At 36.1% G+C, this 19,565-nt stretch overlaps 1 long non-coding RNA gene across 1 annotated transcript; it reads right to left on the reverse strand.

Moving 5' to 3' along the window:
• Positions 1-4,943: 4,943 nt before the first annotated feature.
• Positions 4,944-19,290, reverse strand: LOC126965430 (uncharacterized). Its single transcript, XR_007729535.1, has 4 exons — positions 19,065-19,290; positions 9,547-9,678; positions 7,952-8,172; positions 4,944-5,699 (listed from the first exon to the last, which is right to left on the reverse strand). It is a non-coding gene; the product is annotated as an uncharacterized LOC126965430 (long non-coding RNA).
• Positions 19,291-19,565: the final 275 nt, after the last annotated feature.

Raw genomic sequence — 19,565 nt, forward strand, 5'->3', positions numbered from 1 at the left:
CAATACGGGAATATTAAATGGTCCAACAAAAGCTGTTGTGATGACTCAAGGAATTGATCTCCATTTTATTCGGATTATAGTCTGAGGTTTTCCTAAGTGGTCGTTATGGTGGACTTAAGTGCGGACTTAAGTTTAAGTCAGAGCAAACTTTAAGTTCGCTCTATAGATCTCAGCCTTAGACTTGTCTCACACTTTACTTACGTAAAGATTTTTTTTTGACAATATGGGACGAGACGAGCAGGACGTTCAGCTGATGGTAATTGATACGCCCTGCCCATTACAATGCAGTGCCGCTCAGGATTCTTGAAAAGCCCAAAAATTCTGAGCGAACTGATGTTTAGTCTCATTTGCCCAGTAATTTCACTAGCTAGGGTGCACTTCAGACCGAAACTCAGTAATGCTTATACATTATTGCTTTACAGCAGAAATAGGCGCCGTCGTCGTACCCATAATCTAGCCGGCATCCTGTGCAAAATAACCTCCGACTGGTAATATATGAGACACATGACAATATTATATACAATACGCGGGGGCTTCTAGTAAATGTTCTTTCTTTATGAATTCATAACAAAAATTTTTTTATTTTTAATATCGCCTACATGAAGTTTTCACTTCGATCATGTGATCTAATCACAAACGGTTTTTTTTTTGTAAACTTCAATTCATTTTAATATTATTTATCATATTTATTATTGTGTACACCGTTGTTTTACAGTATAATAATGGTCTTGTGATTTATAATTCCTCTGGTGTTACGTACCATTAGGTGACCCGTATGCGAATGCGTTCTCCTCCTCGTTCATTAAAAAAAAAACAAACATTAAAGCCGCTTAAACCACAGTCATTCATTATTTAAACTTCTGTTTGAGAACTCAGTTCTTACCTTAGAATAAAGTTTGTTTATTTTACGGGTAATAGATATGATCTCTGTGATCTCTCTTTGTTCTTAACCTCTCAACTGTATACGCAAGTATCTTTCCCTACTCTTTTAAATAAAATACTTTTTACGGTATTAATACACGACGTGTAAATATTGTTACTTACTGTATTTATTTAAATAAGATATTTGGCATTTGCGTTAAAGTTACATTTTATATACCTAGTTTATTTATTTAAACCGACGTTTCGGGACCTTTGCAGGAGCAGATAATCAGGGGGACTAAAAAGGTCATGAATTGCTGCCAACTAACTAACTAATACCTTATGTAAAAGTACAGTTACGAACGTAAATTGTGTAACACATGCTACTCAAAGAAAATACTATATCCCTACTCTGTCTCAACTAAGCTGCAGCAAAGAGGTTGAACATTGCATGACACACACGCGTGAAAGACGTAGTAGTTTACGCAACAAAATATAGATGGCGGTGTTTCTGGAAAATATTAATGTTTTTTGTGAAAATGTGTTTTAATATATTGTTGATTCTACGCTACTCTACAAGATCAAAGTAAACATTTAGAAAATATTATTAGTGGTTTTATGGAGATTTGGTTTATGAGTATATGAAAATATTCGTAAGTAATTTTTGAACAAGACCACTAGTTCAATTGCACTTTTTAGTCTTACCGATCCCTACAGCTGCTAACAGTCCGAGCTTTTAAATACTTTTCATTTGAAGTTTTCATATTTACGTACCTAGTAAGCTAGTAACTTTTATACCTGGAAAAAAATTCGAACGGTGTGATGACCCAGCATTCAATCAGCCTTTAGTTGGTGAGGATCGAAACGGAAACAGCGTGGTAAGAGTAAGTGGTTCTATTACTCACGGAAGCTTTATTATTTTGCTATGTGGCACCAAGATCTGTAACAGTTGATGACCCCTTTATAAATATTGAAGTATTCTTTATATAGCATGAGTTTTCATATTGATTCTCTTTAAATAAGTGAATCAAAGTATTCTTCTACTTTAACAATAACTTAACACTTATCAACAAGCCTACATAATGTTGTATCGTACGTTTTATTGCGTATAAGTAGTTTACTCAAAACGTACAATAAACATTAAAAAGTGAAAATTTACTCTTCTTCATAATGTGATTTTGGCACCCTGAGTATTGAGAGTTCGTTAGCCAACTCAATCTTTCTTGTAGGCAATGTCCGCTCAGGATTCTTGAAAAACCCAAAAATTCTGAGCGGCACTACAATAATTGCGTTCGTCACCTCGAGACATAAGGTGTTAAGACTCATTTGCCCAGTGATTTCACTAGCTACGGCGCCCTTCAGACCGAAACACAGTTTTGCAATCAGACATACACATACACCATCTACTTGCTTAGTAGTTTTCACCAGTGGGAGGCTCCTTTGCACAGGATGCCGGCTAGATTATAGGTACAACAACTGCGTCTATTTCTGCCATGAAGCAGTAACGTGTAAACATTACTGTGTTTCGCTCTGAAGGGCGCCATAGCTAGTAAAATTACTGGGAAAATGAGACTTAACATCTTACGTCTCAAGGTGACGAGCGCAATTGTAGTGCCACTCAGAATTTTAGGGCTTTTCAAGAATCCTGATCTACACTACATTGTAATGGACAGGGCGTATCAATTACCATCAGCTGAACGTCCTGCTCGTCTCGGCCCATATTTTCATAAAAATAAACTAATTAATATTATTTTAAGATGATTAATTTACACTAAAATAACATTCCCTTAAAAAAAGGATTTGAATAAAATTGTGTCATAAATATCTTTCAATAGTTAGGACAAATTATAAAAAAATACTATAAGATTTTAGAGAGTATATATATATATATAACAACCTACCCTTGTTATTAAAAAAATGCTCAAACTTCGACTTCTTTAAAAGAAAGTCTTAAAAGTCAAACTCTAAAATAATAGCGACATATTTTAATAACCTGAGTGGGTTGTTTTATATCCATACTTAAACTAAAACCAAAATTGTATTATATTGTTAAGAAATCTTTTATATACTGTAAATATTTTAATATCTTAAAACTTCTAATTTCTATAAATAATTTGAATCGAACTTAAATATTTAAGTTGCTTCAATTTCCATCAATAAACAGGCACAAGTTGCCATCTGTATGACACTGATAATAGTTTAGCCCGTGATTTAGCATGCATAATATCTATAAATTTGCCGAGATATTTCTTGTAAATCGAACCCGTGCAGGTTCAAATAACAAATAGCTTTGTGATTTGTGGGTTCACAGACTAGCAAACAAGTTCTAAAATGTGTTAATTATTGAGTAAGTTACTAACCCCCTTATTCATAATGGTCCGCTAACTTTAAACAGCCGCTAAGGAGTGTTTTTTCTCATTCTTATTTAGGTCAATAGAAGAAGACAGAGTGAGAATTAGCAATGCTATAATTTAACAGACTATTATGAATAAGGGGGTAAAAAGTTAATGCGCATTCCCAAGAACACGTTTAGAAAAATATATTTCGAGGACTTAATTAGCACATGCAAAATCACAATTTGTATTTATAAATTAAGACAAGAAAAAAGATCACAAAATCAAAAACTATTAATATTTCGAAAATTTTGAGAAGCATCCTCAAAAAGGAGAAATTTTCCAATGCGAAAGACATAATAGGCTTAATTCAACGCCGTAAATAGGTATGTGCGTGGCCGTTATGGTATGGGATCACCACGTAAAATCTTTTTCTTTTTTTAGTAATAAATGTTTATTTAAATATTTGAATAAATTATCGCGTAATCTGGACATAGAAAAAACATTGAGGAAAATTTTTCAAAATGCTATAAGTATAATACTATAAACAAAAAAAAGTGGCCAAGTGCGAGAGGAACTCGCCCATGAAGGGTTCCGTAGCAGCAAGTAACATATAAAAGTTCTTGTAATTCGTTGTAACTTTGATCGATGTTTTAATAATAGTGTATTTTTTTTAATTAAGTTACTGATAAGTAAACCTTTTGTTATGATTTTAAAAAGATATCCCTCACTTCTAGGATTAATACAAAATATAAAATTTGAATACAAAATTATATGAACGATGCGGGACTCGAACCCAACTGAGGTAACCGTTGGTCCGTCATTGGTTGACCAAATACAAGATTTTATGACCATACGTCACTCGAAGGGTTAACTCAGTTGGGAGAGCACTCGCACGGAACGCGATATTATAAAGTTTAATCACAATCTATTTACTATTTTTGCGTGAAAGAGTAACAAACATACATTCTTACAGAATAATTAATATTATTAGTAGGATTCTTAATTTTTTTTTTCATTACTATTATTTATTATTTTAAGCTTATGGTATATATATAGTACATTGTACTATATATAGAATTAAATACTACTATTGGTTTCTTGGTTCTTCCGCTACATACTTCAACGCAGCCTGGATGTCTATTCGCTAAAAATACAGCACAGATTGTGTGTTTATTTGGCTACTGATACTGATAATTCTACCAGTGGGAGGCTCCTTTGCACAGTGAAACCGGCTAGATTATGGGGACCACAACGGCGCCTATTTCTGCCGTGAAGCAGTACTGTGTAAACATTACTGTGATTCGATCTGAAGGGCGCCGTAGCTAGTGAAATTACTGGGTAAATAAGACTTCACATCTTATGTCTCAAGGTGACGAGCGCAATTATAGTGCCGCTCAGAATTTTTGGGTTTTTCAGGAAACCTGAACGTGCTGCTCGTCTCGTCCCTTATTTTCATAAAACAAAACTGAGCACCAAAGATGTGCAACTAGTATCAAGTAGGTGACAAGCCTTATCACGAGTACCGGTATGCAAGCGAGCGAACCGGTACGTCGCGGGCAGGAGGGAGAAACCCATCTCCTTCATACTCACCCTAACTTTGCCCCTTCCAGTCACGGAGTTGGCTAAAGCTAAAACTATAATTGTAGCACTGTGATTGTACATTTGAATAAAATACATAGACACGTGCCGCCCGTGATCAATTGATTGTAAAGTTAACGAAACGTCAGGATAAATAAATAGTGTAAACATTTTTAAATAATTTTATTTTCATTATCACTTGTCACGCTCACTTATGATTACACGCAAAAACATCGCAGACTTTGTACAATTACAATCCAAAATACTTAACTTTTTATACAACGCATTCAGTGCACAAAAAATCAATAGTGTAATACGATAAGCCAACATATAAAACTCTATCTAATTGAATTAAAAAACCTTTTAATAACCTAATAAATTAATTAAATTCTTCAATAATAACCTGGTTAATTTTTTTAGCAATAATTTTTTTTTATGAAAAAACGGGACGAGACGAGCAGGATGTTCAGCTGATGGTAATTGATACGCCCTGCCCATTACAATGCAGTGCCGCTCCGGATTATTGAAAAGACCAAAAATTCTGGACTGCACTACAATTGCGCTCGTCACCTTGAGACATAAGATCTAAAGACTTATTTCCCCAGTAATTTCACTAGCTACACGCCTTTCAGACCGAAACACAGTAATGTTTACACATTACTGCTTTGCGGCAGAAATAGGCGCCTTAATTATTATTAATTGCTTGAAATTCATTAGTGTCCTTTGGGTTCCTTTTCTAATCCTTTATTCATAGGTATTGAAGTAATTCTTGATCTCCATACTAAATCAATTATGATCCATTGTATTGTGTAGTAGAACATGTGCCCAACGTAGGCATAGACAGCAAACAGCACCAACTTATACCAAGGCAAAATCTCAAGTAATGGATAGAGATAGATCCCTTGAAACATATTCTCGATCAGCCTGAAATTATAAAACTATTATTATTTACTGGTAAGATAAAAAATAAGTTATAATTAAAAGAGTTTTTTTTTTCTTGAAAATTATTCTTAATGACATAAAAAACGGCATAATCTCTCTCAATATAGTTTTTTGTACTCATTAATTATGTAACTATATATGCAAATTGAAATTTTTAATTCGAAAATATTTTAGTAACAAAACTAACAGTAGACTCTTTAGCTATATAGTATGCACAGACCGTAATTTAGATAACAAAGTGATTGGTTGGTTGCAGTATCCTGAATGCTCATTGGTCAGGTAACGATCACAATTTGTTGGTTGGTCAAGTACATACATACATAAACTCACGCCTTGTTCCCGTTGGGGTAGGCAGACACAATAGAATGCCATTTGCTTCTATCCTTACAAACCACACGCGCTTCCTCTACATTCATTACTCTTTTCATACATGCTCGCCGGTTGTGGGTGCTTCGAACCTCTCCTTTTCTCAAAACGTCCCCAATTTGGTCGACGAATGTTCTGCAAGGTCTCCCGCGACCGACTTGCCCACACACACTTGCCTTATATATTTGATGCGTCATTCTTTCTTCACTCATTCGCTCCACGTGTCCAAACCATTTCAGAATTCCTTTTTCAGTCCTTCTCACAACATCCTCTTTCAAACCACAGCGCGCTCGTATTACCGCATTCGGAATTCTATCAGTCAGTCTTACCCCACACCAGGTCAAGTAACGATCGCAAAATTTCGGTATTAACGTGATTGGTAAAATAGAATAGAATACGTTAATATCACTTGGCGTTGCGTAGAGACGTCGCTACATTGTGTGTCTTCTACCGCATTTATCACGGGGAGTGTTCCGAAGAGCTGTTCAACCTGATTCCTGCCGCCGAATTCCACCTTCGCACGACACGCCACAAATTAGGATATCATCCCCACCATCTGGAGGTCCTCCACAGTGCGGTTTTCAAGGAGCTTTCTTCCACGTACTACAAAGCTGTGGAATGAGCTCCCTTGTGCGGTGTTTCCGGGACGATACGACATGGGTACCTTCAAAAAAAGCGCGTACACCTTCCTTAAAGGCCGGAACCGCTCTCGTGATTCCTCTAGTGTTGCAAGAGAATGTGGGCGGCGGTGATCACTTAACACCAGGTGACCCTTACGCTGGTTTGTCCTCCTATTCCATAAAAAAAAAAGAATAATCTATTGGGGTACCATATTAGTTATATTTGGTCAAGTAATAATTTAAAATATCGTAATTGGTCAGGTAATAACACAACATATTGTAACTGGTCAAGTAATAATATTAGAATGATAATATTATGTTGTCATAATTGCTATATGAAAGAAATAGTCTCTTAGATAGATTCTGAGCTCCCTATTAATTATTAATAACACTTAAAATAGTTTAAGGAAATAGCAAGAAGATTTTGTGTAAGCTTACTCTGCATAATTTGCTAGTAAATATTAAGGTAAACATTTTTTTTTTAATTATGTGTCATAGAATCTACAGCAAATTACATTATTAGCTAGGTAATTATAATAATATATACGAAACATTGGCTAACAGAGATTTTATATTATACTGGCAAATACATAACATTCTTGGTACGAAAACATATAAATTTACTATCTGCCCAGACAGACGTTGTTCTGTAGATAATAAAAAAATACTGTTTTATAGGAATTTGCCAATAATATTTCATTACATCCAGAATTATTTCGTAAAAAATGCTCAGTATTGTTATAATGAAATTATTTCGCAGCGAAACTGTCAAACCGAGCGTCATTAACTTCCCTCATAGAAAATATGTCCATACAAAACAAATATTGAAAATAAAAATTATTATGGGTCCCAAATCGAAATAAAAACTATCCTTTCCCTCAAGTTGGACCAAACTGCACTCCATGAAGTAATCCCCATTAAATCCGTTCATTAGTTAAGGAGTCCATCGCGGACAAACAACGTGTCACGTAATTTATATATATTAAGATTAACAACTGTAATGTCATTAATATCATGTTAATGCGAGTAAAAATATTGTATTTGCATTTGTTTGGCAATAACTCACGGTATCAAACTAAATTCTTGTCTTTTATGCATGGTTTCATGTTTTGTTAAGGCTGTTTAAAGCTTACCCAACACTAGGTGAATCCAGTTTGAGCTACCATTGAGGAGTGTCTTTTTAAGAGTAAACGTAAAATCAAAAGACGTTATTGATGACTATTTGAGAAATCATATAAATATACTTACACAGCAGTATATAGGACCAAGAATGCTATTGTTAGATAAAATCCATTTTTTACACTTTTCGGTCGTTCCCGGGGCTTTGTTAGTAAATCGAATGCAACGATTACAAAAGAGACTGTATGCATACTGTGCTGAGCCCAGGTTGGTACATATTTTGGTGCCATTAAAGGCATCATCATCACGGGATTATTCACAAATAAACTCCAAAAAAACATGTCTGAAAACTGAAAAGAATATATAATTATATATATTAATAAATCACAGTAATATATAGCTCGTTGGCTACGCTAACGCTAGTATTCCCCAAGGATTTTTGCTATCTCCAACACTTCTACTTGGATGTCAATAATAGGTTCAACATCTCTACATGATTGGCTACCTTACAATCTTCTAGTAAGGCGAAGAGTAAGCAGAAAACACGCAAACAAGGTGTTTTTAGACAAGTTTTGTGGTGAAAATATAACATTTGGAGCTATAAACACTACTTAATCCTGTTACACATACCCTTAAGTCTTACTTGTAGGTTGCTTATGCTTGCTGTTAGTTAAACTTAACACTTCAGAGCTATTATGAACTAACAGTTTTGTTTGCAGTTAAAAAAGGTTTTTTCTCGGCATGATGCATTTGTTTAGTATACTGCTCTCATAAAAGTTGTTCTTATAACTTTTACTTTTTTGTGTTGGTACATTTATTAAGATTCGTAATCAATAATGTGGATTGTAAGCAATTAAACTGTTTGCACCTGTTAAAATGTTAAATTTTCGACGCAAGAATTTGAAAATATTGGCTTTGTTACATAGGAGCCATGAACTTATATCGCTCAAGGTCGCCGGCATTTTGTGTCGCCTTAAGTCCACTTTTAACAAGGTAATGAAATAGGTTAAGATAAACATTGTTCAATTAAAGCTACAATAGACTCAATCTATAGGTTAGGTTGTAAGGTTAACCGCAATAACCCCATTTATAAGACCCCCTTCTATAAGACTTCCCAATTTTCAGTTCCTAAATCTCGAATGGTAGTGCCGCGTTAATCTGGAAGGCCAACCTTGAATATATTACTCTTATATATTGATGTGAAGTCTGGCACTCCCGTAGTCTATTCGAGCCGCTTTATTCATTTGGCATACGTAGTTGTCTTAGCTGTCATCTGACTCGTTTAATATTCAAAAATGGCTGCAGGAGATTACCCAAAATGAAGCGCCCGTGCGAGTGCTCTGACCCCGAGAGGAGCGGGTCCGAATCCCGCATTGTCCATAAATATTTAATCCCAGACGTGATATATATATCACTTAAATATAACAAACTGTTTAGATTTGAAAGAGCGTCACCTCAAGCCAATTTCCTAATATGCAAATATTGGTGTTGAGCAGGTTATCAAGTTGGTAATAGCGCTCGGACGAAACCCGAGAGGTGCGGGGTCGAGTCCCGCATCATTCATTAATTTTGTTATAAATTAAATTTGTATATTTATTTCTAGAAGTGAGAGATATCACTTAAAAATAACTAACTGTACAGACATTTTTCATTCCTTTCTCGACAAGATTATGAAGTCTGCACAGAAAAAATTAAAGCTAGCATTAAATAAGTAAATAACTTACCGATACAATTGGCCAGAGCAAACTTGTAAAAATCACATCCCTAATATTGGTTAGTGTTTTGCTTGGTTGATCATTTTTAAGTTCCTTCCAGTCACAATAGATAGCAAGTTGCAGGTAGGGACCTAATAACAACTGATAAAAATTTATTACAGTTATTAAATAGTATAACAAAAATAATTGTGAAAATGAAATGGTAGTGGGCAGGGTACATAATTAGACGGACAGATGGCCGCTGGGGCAGTAAGGTAGGTCCTCGAATGGCGACCACGTACGGGAAGACTAAGTGTTGGCAGGACCTAAACAAGGACAAGCTGGACCGACGAGCTGGTCAAGATCGCCGGAATAGATTGGATGAGGGCAGCGCAGTATACCGGTTCAGACCCACATAAAATATTTGGGCCTGATTCTCGACTTCCGCCAGCTTACAACGCAGCATGAACCAGCCCCCTAGGGTGGTTAACTTGGCTTGACTTTAGCTTGGGTGACTTCTGTCCAATTTGGGCGGACCCAGCATCGCTACGAGACGGGTGTACATGCGGGTTGTTAGGTCAATGGTGTAGGCGCCGGCTTAGACCACCCAAAATAGCGCGCACCTCTGGCATCCTCAGAGGATTATGGCGGTTAGAGTCATATGCGATTACTGCACCGTGTCGACGGAGGCAGCGTGAGCGTTGGCCGGAACGCCCCCGTGGGTTTCAGAAGCGGAAGTGCTCGCCTAAGTTTTTCGGTGGACGGCTGAGCTTCGTGCGGGTAGTGGGAGTAGGCCCGCCCTAAGACGTAGCCGAAAGCCGCCCGCTGAGCCATCCTAGTACGATGGTCGTACCGGCTGGCAGCGAAAGGCATTTTATCGCGGTCGCCACCTTCTGCAAGGACTTTATCTCGCAGAAGGAGGTGGCGGAGCGGGACTGGGAGGACGTTGTTTACTCGGATCTCATGCCGCCCTCAGTGTGGCCGCAGATGGACGGGATTGTTTTACCATCCACCCGCCTAATGGGTCAGCCGCGAAGGGGCGACGTCCACGTGTACCTGGACGTTGTATAGTAGAAGGTGGTGCCCGCGTTCTTGCAGGTTTGGTTTGGTTTACCAGCAAGGTAAGAGCACTGTAGATCTAACTACTCGTAGTTGAGTTTAGTTTCTGTAGATTGCTTACGGTAATTATTTAGTATCCAGCGTAATGAAAATTTTTAAGTGTGGTCAATAGAAGTTTGGGTATTAAATAACGTAACCAAATTAAAGTAAATTAATTAAACAATATATTTCTTAAGGTTCGTAACGAGGTAGGCAATGCCTAATTGCCTATATGATTTGCACGCCCCTGTTGCCTATGTTCCTTAAATCACACAACTCGATAATTCAAATTCAAATTCAAATATTTTTATTCAAAATAGGATGTAACATCACTTATTGAAAGTCAAAAACAACTACCACCCATTCCAAAATGAATGCCTCAGACCTGAGAAGAATGGGCGCAACAAACTCAGCGGGCTTTTATTTTTCATGGAATAAATATGTTAACAAAGTAATATTGTACAATTAAACTTATTATTTAATAGCCTGAGGGCGGTCACTCCATTCCCAATCTGTGGTATCATTAAGAAAGTCATTTATGTTATAGTAATCTTTACCACACAAACGTTTTTTAAACATTTTCTGGGATCTTGTTGTAATAGCATATACGAGTACATCGCCCCACAAAAGACTTACTAACTCGACTTAGCCGAGTAGTAGGCATCATAAGTTTATATCTGTTCCTGGTGTTAACATTATGGTTATGTCAGTTTCCGGCAAAATTCACTTATGTACCTATGTACATACATTACATTATCAAGAATATATTGAGAAGCAACATGCAAAGCAGCATGCAAATATAATCTAATATATTATATATAATGACCGCTTGAAGTTTTGTGACGATCTTTTGTGTTTATAAATGCTAAAAACAACCATAACCAACCTTCATAATGTTGTAGTAGTTCTGCAAAAACTGTTATTCCTAAAAAAATCGCAGCAATGTATTATGAGTTATGGTGAGACGTTTGTAATTTACTAAAATAACTAATATTAACCACAATAACTTATAATGGAGAAAATCTGCCTTTTTTGTTTATTATCCAGAAATTTCTGAAGAAAATGGGATGGACTTTTTTTCCGATTTTTCTGATGTTGTTTACCGTTTCGGCTTAACGTTAAATTTTAGGACAGGTGTATGAAAGGCATAAAAGGCATTTATTTTCTCAAAATTGATTCCTTTAGAATTCTTTTTGATGTCATTTCTTATACTACTAGATACTACTACCGCTTCGGAAACAAATGGCGCTCTGAGAGAGTAGAAGCGGCGCAAGAAACTCTCCCAGCATTCTTTTTTTGCGCTCTTTTCAATAAAAATATACAATATTGTACAGTCATTTGTATATGTAAAAGTAGTGTGATCATAAAAATTGATACAACATAAAAACTACAAATTTTCTTTATTTTTGACTATATATCTGTAACGCGTTTATTAACTTAGAAACTCAGATAAATTATACGTCTAGATGGACTCAGAATCCGTAAATGCGTCGAATCAAAGAGCGGCAAACTGGTCGCTCAGTGTCCGTCACGCATCACTAAAATCAGCCGTTAAATATAACCTTTCTATCCTTTGTTTAACTTACTAGAGGTAGAAAGATCTATCGTTGTACGCTTACTTACATTTCAATAACCTATTGTCATATAGCATTGGACTATATTGGACATAATTATGGATAGATTAGATAAGATCTTGTCATTGAACGGTGACAGAAATGTATCCGTAAGTTAAACTAAGGATAGATGGGTTATTGAAAACGGCCGATGACAACGTCCTACACCGCTAAATACTAGGTATGTTACTTTTGAAAACTTATGTTAATATTGTTTACTTTAAATAAAACTATAAAGTAGATTAAAAAAAATTAGAAACTGTTAATAATGTAGACGATGTAACTAATGTAAAGGATGAAACTCTTCAAAACTTATTTCTACAATTAAGAAATGACTCCTTGTTTCTGAATAAAATATTTGAAAATACATTGCCTTGAAAAAAGTGTGTGTGTCAGCTCCGACGTACGATTGGAGTTTACTCCTCAAGAACGATTGTCTTTGAACAGGTACTAAACAAAATCAAATCCAATGGAGTCGGTTACAAACAGACATATAGCAGAAGCTAATAATAGCGTATTAATTGAAAAAATATTTACATATATATAGATATTTAAAAAAAAGTAACTTCATAGTTAATAGTGATTTTTCTTATGGTCAGGTACCTAATTATTAAAATCTGTGATCAGCGCCATCTATCAAAAACTGTTATGTTGTCGTATTACTCGATAGATTCAGTGTTCGATTTGGAAGTACGAAATAGTTTATGAAAGTGACACTAGATGACGTTTAGTCTAGTGTTATATGTTTTTATTTTGAACTTAGATGGGGTGTCTGTGGTTCAGCGCCATCTAATAAACTTTAGGAAACTAACTTCTTATTGCAAAATAAAATAATTTTCAAAAGTAACTCTAGGTGGCCGACAGGAAAATACAATGCTAATTGTTGCCTTGTTTGTAAGCAGACAAAGTCTGTTTTTATTTAAATGAAAAACCGTTACATCCCATTTGATGAGTAGATTTTACTCTTCATATTTTTCTCATACCGGGCTCCTTATATGAAAATCGATTCTTAAGGAGTAAACTCCAAAAATAACAATGTACAGTTCAATCAAAGTGTGCACAAACTATGAAGGCCATTTAAAATTAACGAAAACAGTCACATATAACGATCTTTTGCCCTACGCTTCCACGAAAACAATGTATTTAATGAGAAACAAAAATTAAAAAAAAAACATTCTTTAAACTCAGCCTTCATTCGAAACGCAAATTGTTCATTCAAGGTTATTTTGTGCTAATTAACAAGTTTTTCACACTTGACATCACGTCACGCTATATATATTTATGTATATGTGATTTTATTTTAATAAATAGAAACGTACAGACATTATTTATTATAGCTTTACGTTTACTTTTCCGCGTGTATAATATCATTTCATTTAAGTTCCTGTATCCCCTAGCTGGGGCAGAGGGCATCCACAGTGCATATCCATCGTAAACGGTCCTAAGCATCTCTCTTAATTATTTCACTCTAGGTCTTTCCGATGTCTTTCGCTCTGTCAATGACAATCCGCCGCCAGTTTTGCTTTGGGTGGCCACTGGGGCAGAGAGCATCCACAGAGCATCTCCTTCGCGTTCGGTCCTGAGCATCTCTCTTAATTTCACTCCAGGTCTTTCCGATGTATTTCGCTCTGTCAATGACAGAACGCCGCCAGGTTTGCTTTGGGCGGCCACTGGGGCAGAGAGCATCGACAGTGCATCTCCATCGTAATCGGTCCTAAGCATCTTTCTTAATTTCACTCCAGGTCTTTCCGATGTCTTTCGCTCTGTCAATGACAGACCGCCGCCAGGTTTGCTTTGGGCGGCCACTGGTGCAGAGAGCATCCACAGTGCATCTCCTTCGCGTTTGGTCCTGAGCATCTCTCTTAATTTCAATCCAGGTCTTTCCGATGTCTTTCGCTCTGTTAATGACAGACCGCCGCCAGGTTTGCTTTGGGCGGCCACTGGGGCAGAGAGCATCGACAGTGCATCTCCATCGTAATCGGTCCTAAGCATCTCTCTTAATTTCACTCCAGGTCTTTCCGATGTCTTTCGCTCTGTCAATGACAGACCGCCGCCAGGTTTGCTTTGGGCGGCCACTGGGGCCGAGAGCATCCACAGTGCATCTCCTTCGCGTTCGTTCCTGAGCATCTCTCTTAATTTCACTCCAGGTCTTTCCGATGTCTTTCGCTCCGTCAATGACAGTCCACCCGCCAGTTTTGCTTTGGGCGGCCACTGGAGCGGAGAGCATCCTCAGTGCATCTTCATTGAAATCGGTCCTGAGCATCTCTCTTAATTTCACTCCAGGTCTTTCCGATGTCTTTCGCTCCGTCAATGACAGTCCACCCGCCAGTTTTGCTTTGGGCGGCCACTGGAGCGGAGAGCATCCTCAGTGCATCTTCATTGAAATCGGTCCTGAGCATCTCTCTTAATTTCACTCCAGGTCTTTCCGATGTCTTTCGCTCCGTCAATGACAGTCCACCCGCCAGTTTTGCTTTGGGCGGCCACTGGAGCGGAGAGCATCCTCAGTGCATCTTCATTGAAATCGGTCCTGAGCATCTCTCTTAATTTCACTCCAGGTCTTTCCGATGTCTTTCGCTCCGTCAATGACAGTACACCCGCCAGTTTTGCTTTGGGCGGCCACTGGAGCGGAGAGCATCCTCAGTGCATCTTCATTGAAATCGGTCCTGAGCATCTCTCTTAATATCACTCCAGGTCTTTCCGATGTCTTTCGCTCCGTCAATGACAGTCTGCCGCCAGGTTTGCTTTGAGCGGCCACTGGTGCAGAGAGCATCCACAGTGCATCTCCATCGTGATCGGTCCTGAGCATCCTAATTTCACTCACGAGCGTGCAGGTCACCTGGTGTTAAGTGATCACCGCCGCCCACATTCTCTTGCAACACCAGAGGAATCACAGGAGCGTTGCCAGCCTTTAATAAAAGGTGTCTGCAATTTTTTTGAAGGTACCCATGTTGTATCGTCCCGGAAACACCGTACAAGGTAGCTCATTCCACAGCTTTGAAGTAAGTGGAAGAAAGCTCCTTGAAACCCGCATTGTGGAGGACCGCCATGCATCCAGATGGTGGGGATGATATCCTAATTTATGGCGTATTGTGCAAAGGTGGAACAGCTCTTCGAAACACTTCCCGTGATAAATGCGGTAGACGACACACAATGAAGCGACGTCTTTACGCAACGCCAAGTGATCCAGCCGTTCACAGAGCATTGGGTTGTTCTGCGTTCGGTTACTGCGAAATTCGGTTACTGAAACCCTGAAGTTAATGAGAGATGGACTTGGTGATCCCCCACATCTCACACCCATACAGCCAGTTCATATGCCGCTGTTATCTGGTTAAATTATTCGTTAATTAGATGGCTAGTCTCGTCGCAGCCATGTTGATAAATCAGTCATTTATTTGTATGGCTAAGCCACTCGTTAATGTAATAAAATGAAATGCTTAGCCGAGCCCAGTTGTTTTAATCAATGGTTAACTTGATGGTTGAAGACCGTATAGATATTTCGTTAATGTGAATGCATTTATAATGTTTTTTTCGTGTCATGGCTTGGTAGGGTTTAGTAGGTTATTTTAATAAGATGCATACAATGTTAGTTAATTTGTCAACACAGAATTTTTATTAATTGAATGGCAGCATTTAGTTTAAGGCCTAGCCATGAAATTGGCTTACTGGTTATAAATATATAGATAATTAAATTATTTATTTCATACTTAATTTTATTAATTTCAAACTTATTTTCAATCATAATATATTAATCAAACAAAAATACAATTTCAAAAATGCACAGTATATACCTATGCATATTTAAATTTTCACTAACTCCATTCAATTTCACTTATAAGATATACACAGCACTAATGTTGCACAATACATCAACTGTATAGCTACATATTACATACAACACGTTAGATTGATGTTACATATATTTTCTTTGAATTATTTATATATCGCTTGCGCCAGTCTTGAGGATGTCGGTGACGCGAACCCATAACATAACGCGGCTAAAGAAGTTTTCACCTCAAAAAATGTATATATATACGAAATATCTCTACATTATAATATAATATAAACTTACCATGCTTACATTTTTACACAGACAGTTAACAAAATTATTTGAAAGTTTAAAACCTCTCGAGTAATTCATAATATAAATATATTATATTGCTCAACTTAGTTTTAAACTTATTGGGAGACATTTCGAGTAAGTTTTCATCTTTTAATTTGTTCTATCATCATTTGAGTGTATTTATAAAACAGCTGGTATATGAATAACGAGAAATAAGCCTGTGTCGAGGAGAGACAATATGGTGACGCAAATGGCGGACATACAAGTGAGTTTAATTATTAATCTGGGCCGTATGCAATGGCACGTGTTCGCTATTGTGTGTTCCCGCTACCCACTAATTTGATATGTCTCTGATTGCATTTCTACTCTAACAAGATTTATACTTTATTTTATGTTGAGCTTCAGTGTTGACTATAATATTTAGTGGCGTTCAAGTAAATTGTGACTTATGTACCATCGACAAAATTGATTAATGACCCACTATGTCGATGATTAATTTAAAATCATAAAAATAGTTAGGTTTATATTATTTCTACAAAATATATTTTATGACAATAATTGGTGGAGTATTGGCACATGAGTAAATGAAACGGTACAGAGAGTAAGCTTCATACAACCACACAAAATGGTTGAATAGTACTGCTGCAATGACTTGGGGCAAGTGTCAGTGTCCACTGCCCGCTTGTACATAATATTTCTACTGTGGTTGTTGTGTACGCGGCGAGAAGTGGCAAGATCCGGAAATAACCGGTTGACTGTCTCACAGACAGTTGACAATCTCAGGGTAAGCGCGTGCCACGTATTGTTTACTTGCAAGCTTTAAATACATTTTTAATTAGACTAACAAACGCGCAGACAATATACACGCCTCATCAGATTCCTTTCTAATTCAAAATGGGTAAAAATAAAAATATATCATATTTTACCTATCCCAAGGACTACAATAGCTAATTAAATAAATGATAATATATATATTTTAACTTTTATTTATGGGAAGAGAGTATATCACGCTTGTTTTATTATTTTTGCAAGGTTTTACTTAACATTTAATTTTGTTTGTGGGTTTGTTGGTATATGACTATCTAGATGCTTGTTTTAGTTTAAATATTGCAAGTAACGTTTATAACACTTCCCGATATCTGATTGAGCTAAAATTTTGTACACCTTCATAATTTCGGTTGTCATGTAATAATATGATATTATACATAATCTGACGCTGCAGACAGGACTATCTCTTCAATAGGGAACTCTTCAACGATATATATATATATATATTATGAGTGATTGCTACTTTCAGCTTATCAAATCAATAAATGAAATGCTCATAATTAATCTAATAAAATACTCACAAAATACATATATTTATCAACGGTGTGTTGATGCATCTGCCGTACTCAATAACTCGTGTTTTCACGTATTAATTTATATTTACTTTTTTGTTAACTTACTAGTGTAAGGCGTTGAGTATTTGACGTTTGAGTATTTTTGTTACGTCACGTTACGTTGCGTTAAATTGTTGATTTAAAAGAGTGGCATACAGTTTCTTGCCACTTCTTCTCATTAAAGCTCAACCCTATCCGAAGTGCCGGTAGATATAAAAAAAAGAAATCTTTTGAAAATTGATAAATTTCATTTCCTTGACATTCATGCATAAAGTGATTTTGATTTGATTTGATTTGATTATTAGTATTGAGTAGTCGAGTGGAATTGAACAATATTCGAGTCTATTGTTGTATCACCACGCAAATAACATTTAGAGGGACAAATTCGCACATAGTAGTAATTTTTTAATAAATTTAGAAACATATAGAATTATATAGTACTATATATATATAATTCTAGATAAATATATAGAATTATATATACTTACAGAATTTGATTCAATTTACAATCGTGAGAGTTCGCCTTGAGTAAAATTTTAAGTTTTATAAACTTTTTTTGTTATTCAATTACGCATAAACAGCTATCAAATTAAAAGTAGTTTTTATATTACTATAACATATGCTAAACCATCAAATTCAAATAATTTTATTCAAAATTGGATGTGACATCACTTAATGAAAGTCAAGTCAAAACTACCACCCATTCCAAAATGAATGCCTCAGACCTGAGAAGATTGGGCGCATCAAACTCAGCGGGCTTTTTTTCATCGAATAATATCTTTACAAAGTAATATTGTACAATTGAACTTATTATTTAATAGCCTGAGGGCGGTCACTCCATTCCCAATCTATGGTATCATTAAGAAAGTCATTTATGTTATAGAAACCTTTACCACACAAACACTTTTTAACAATTCTTTTGAATAACGTAATACTTTTGTTTTGAACATTTTCTGGGATCTTGTTGTAAAAGCATATACATCGCCCCACAAAAGACTTACTAACTCGACTTAGCCGAGTAGTAGACATCATCAGTTTATGTCTGTTCCCGGTGTTAACATTATGGTTATGACAGTTTCTGGCAAATTCACTTAAGTGCCTATGAACATACATTCCATTATCAAGAATATATTGAGAAGCAACAGTCAAGATGTTAATTTCTTTGAATTTTGCTCTCAATGATTCTCTAGGACCTAGGTTATAAATAGCACGAATAGCCCTCTTCTGCAGCACAAATATTGTATTAATATCGGCAGCGTTGCCCCATAGCAATATACCATAGGACATAATACTATGGAAATAACTAAAGTATACTAGTCCATCATGCTTAGCACTATAAAAAATCATATTACAAATGTGAAAATAAACTGTTTGACCACCTGTCAGTTTACTTACATTAAACCACGACGTTAAAAGTCCCCACCGTTTATACTGGTACGATCTCATTTCAAGGTCGGGTGCATTAGTAAAATCAATCGAAAGCATATACAGCGTAATGAATACTAAATGAAGAAAACTCACACTGAACACAATAATCCTCATCTTTAATAACATATTATTATATTTATAAAACAATCTTTAAATTTAACGTTGAACACCTTTAAAAATTAAAACAGTCAACTTCTTCACAGATCACACTATAACCAATGTAAACATCTCACGGTCAGTTATATACTCACATAATGCTGGTGAGAAAATGTAAACAAAAAAACCTTGTAGAACCAGTCAAAATGACAATGTATTCTATAAAAGTCACCTTGTGTTCGATTATCTTAATCTTTCTTAATATATACTTAATTATATGTAATTTAACACTAATTTTTTTATGACAAGTTTTGGCGAGACGAGGAAAATATTCATGTAATGCATGTGATATTTTATTATTTTCACTAAAAA

Source organism: Leptidea sinapis, chromosome 7, assembly GCF_905404315.1.
Source record: "Leptidea sinapis chromosome 7, ilLepSina1.1, whole genome shotgun sequence".
Taxonomy (NCBI): Eukaryota; Metazoa; Arthropoda; class Insecta; order Lepidoptera; family Pieridae; genus Leptidea; species Leptidea sinapis.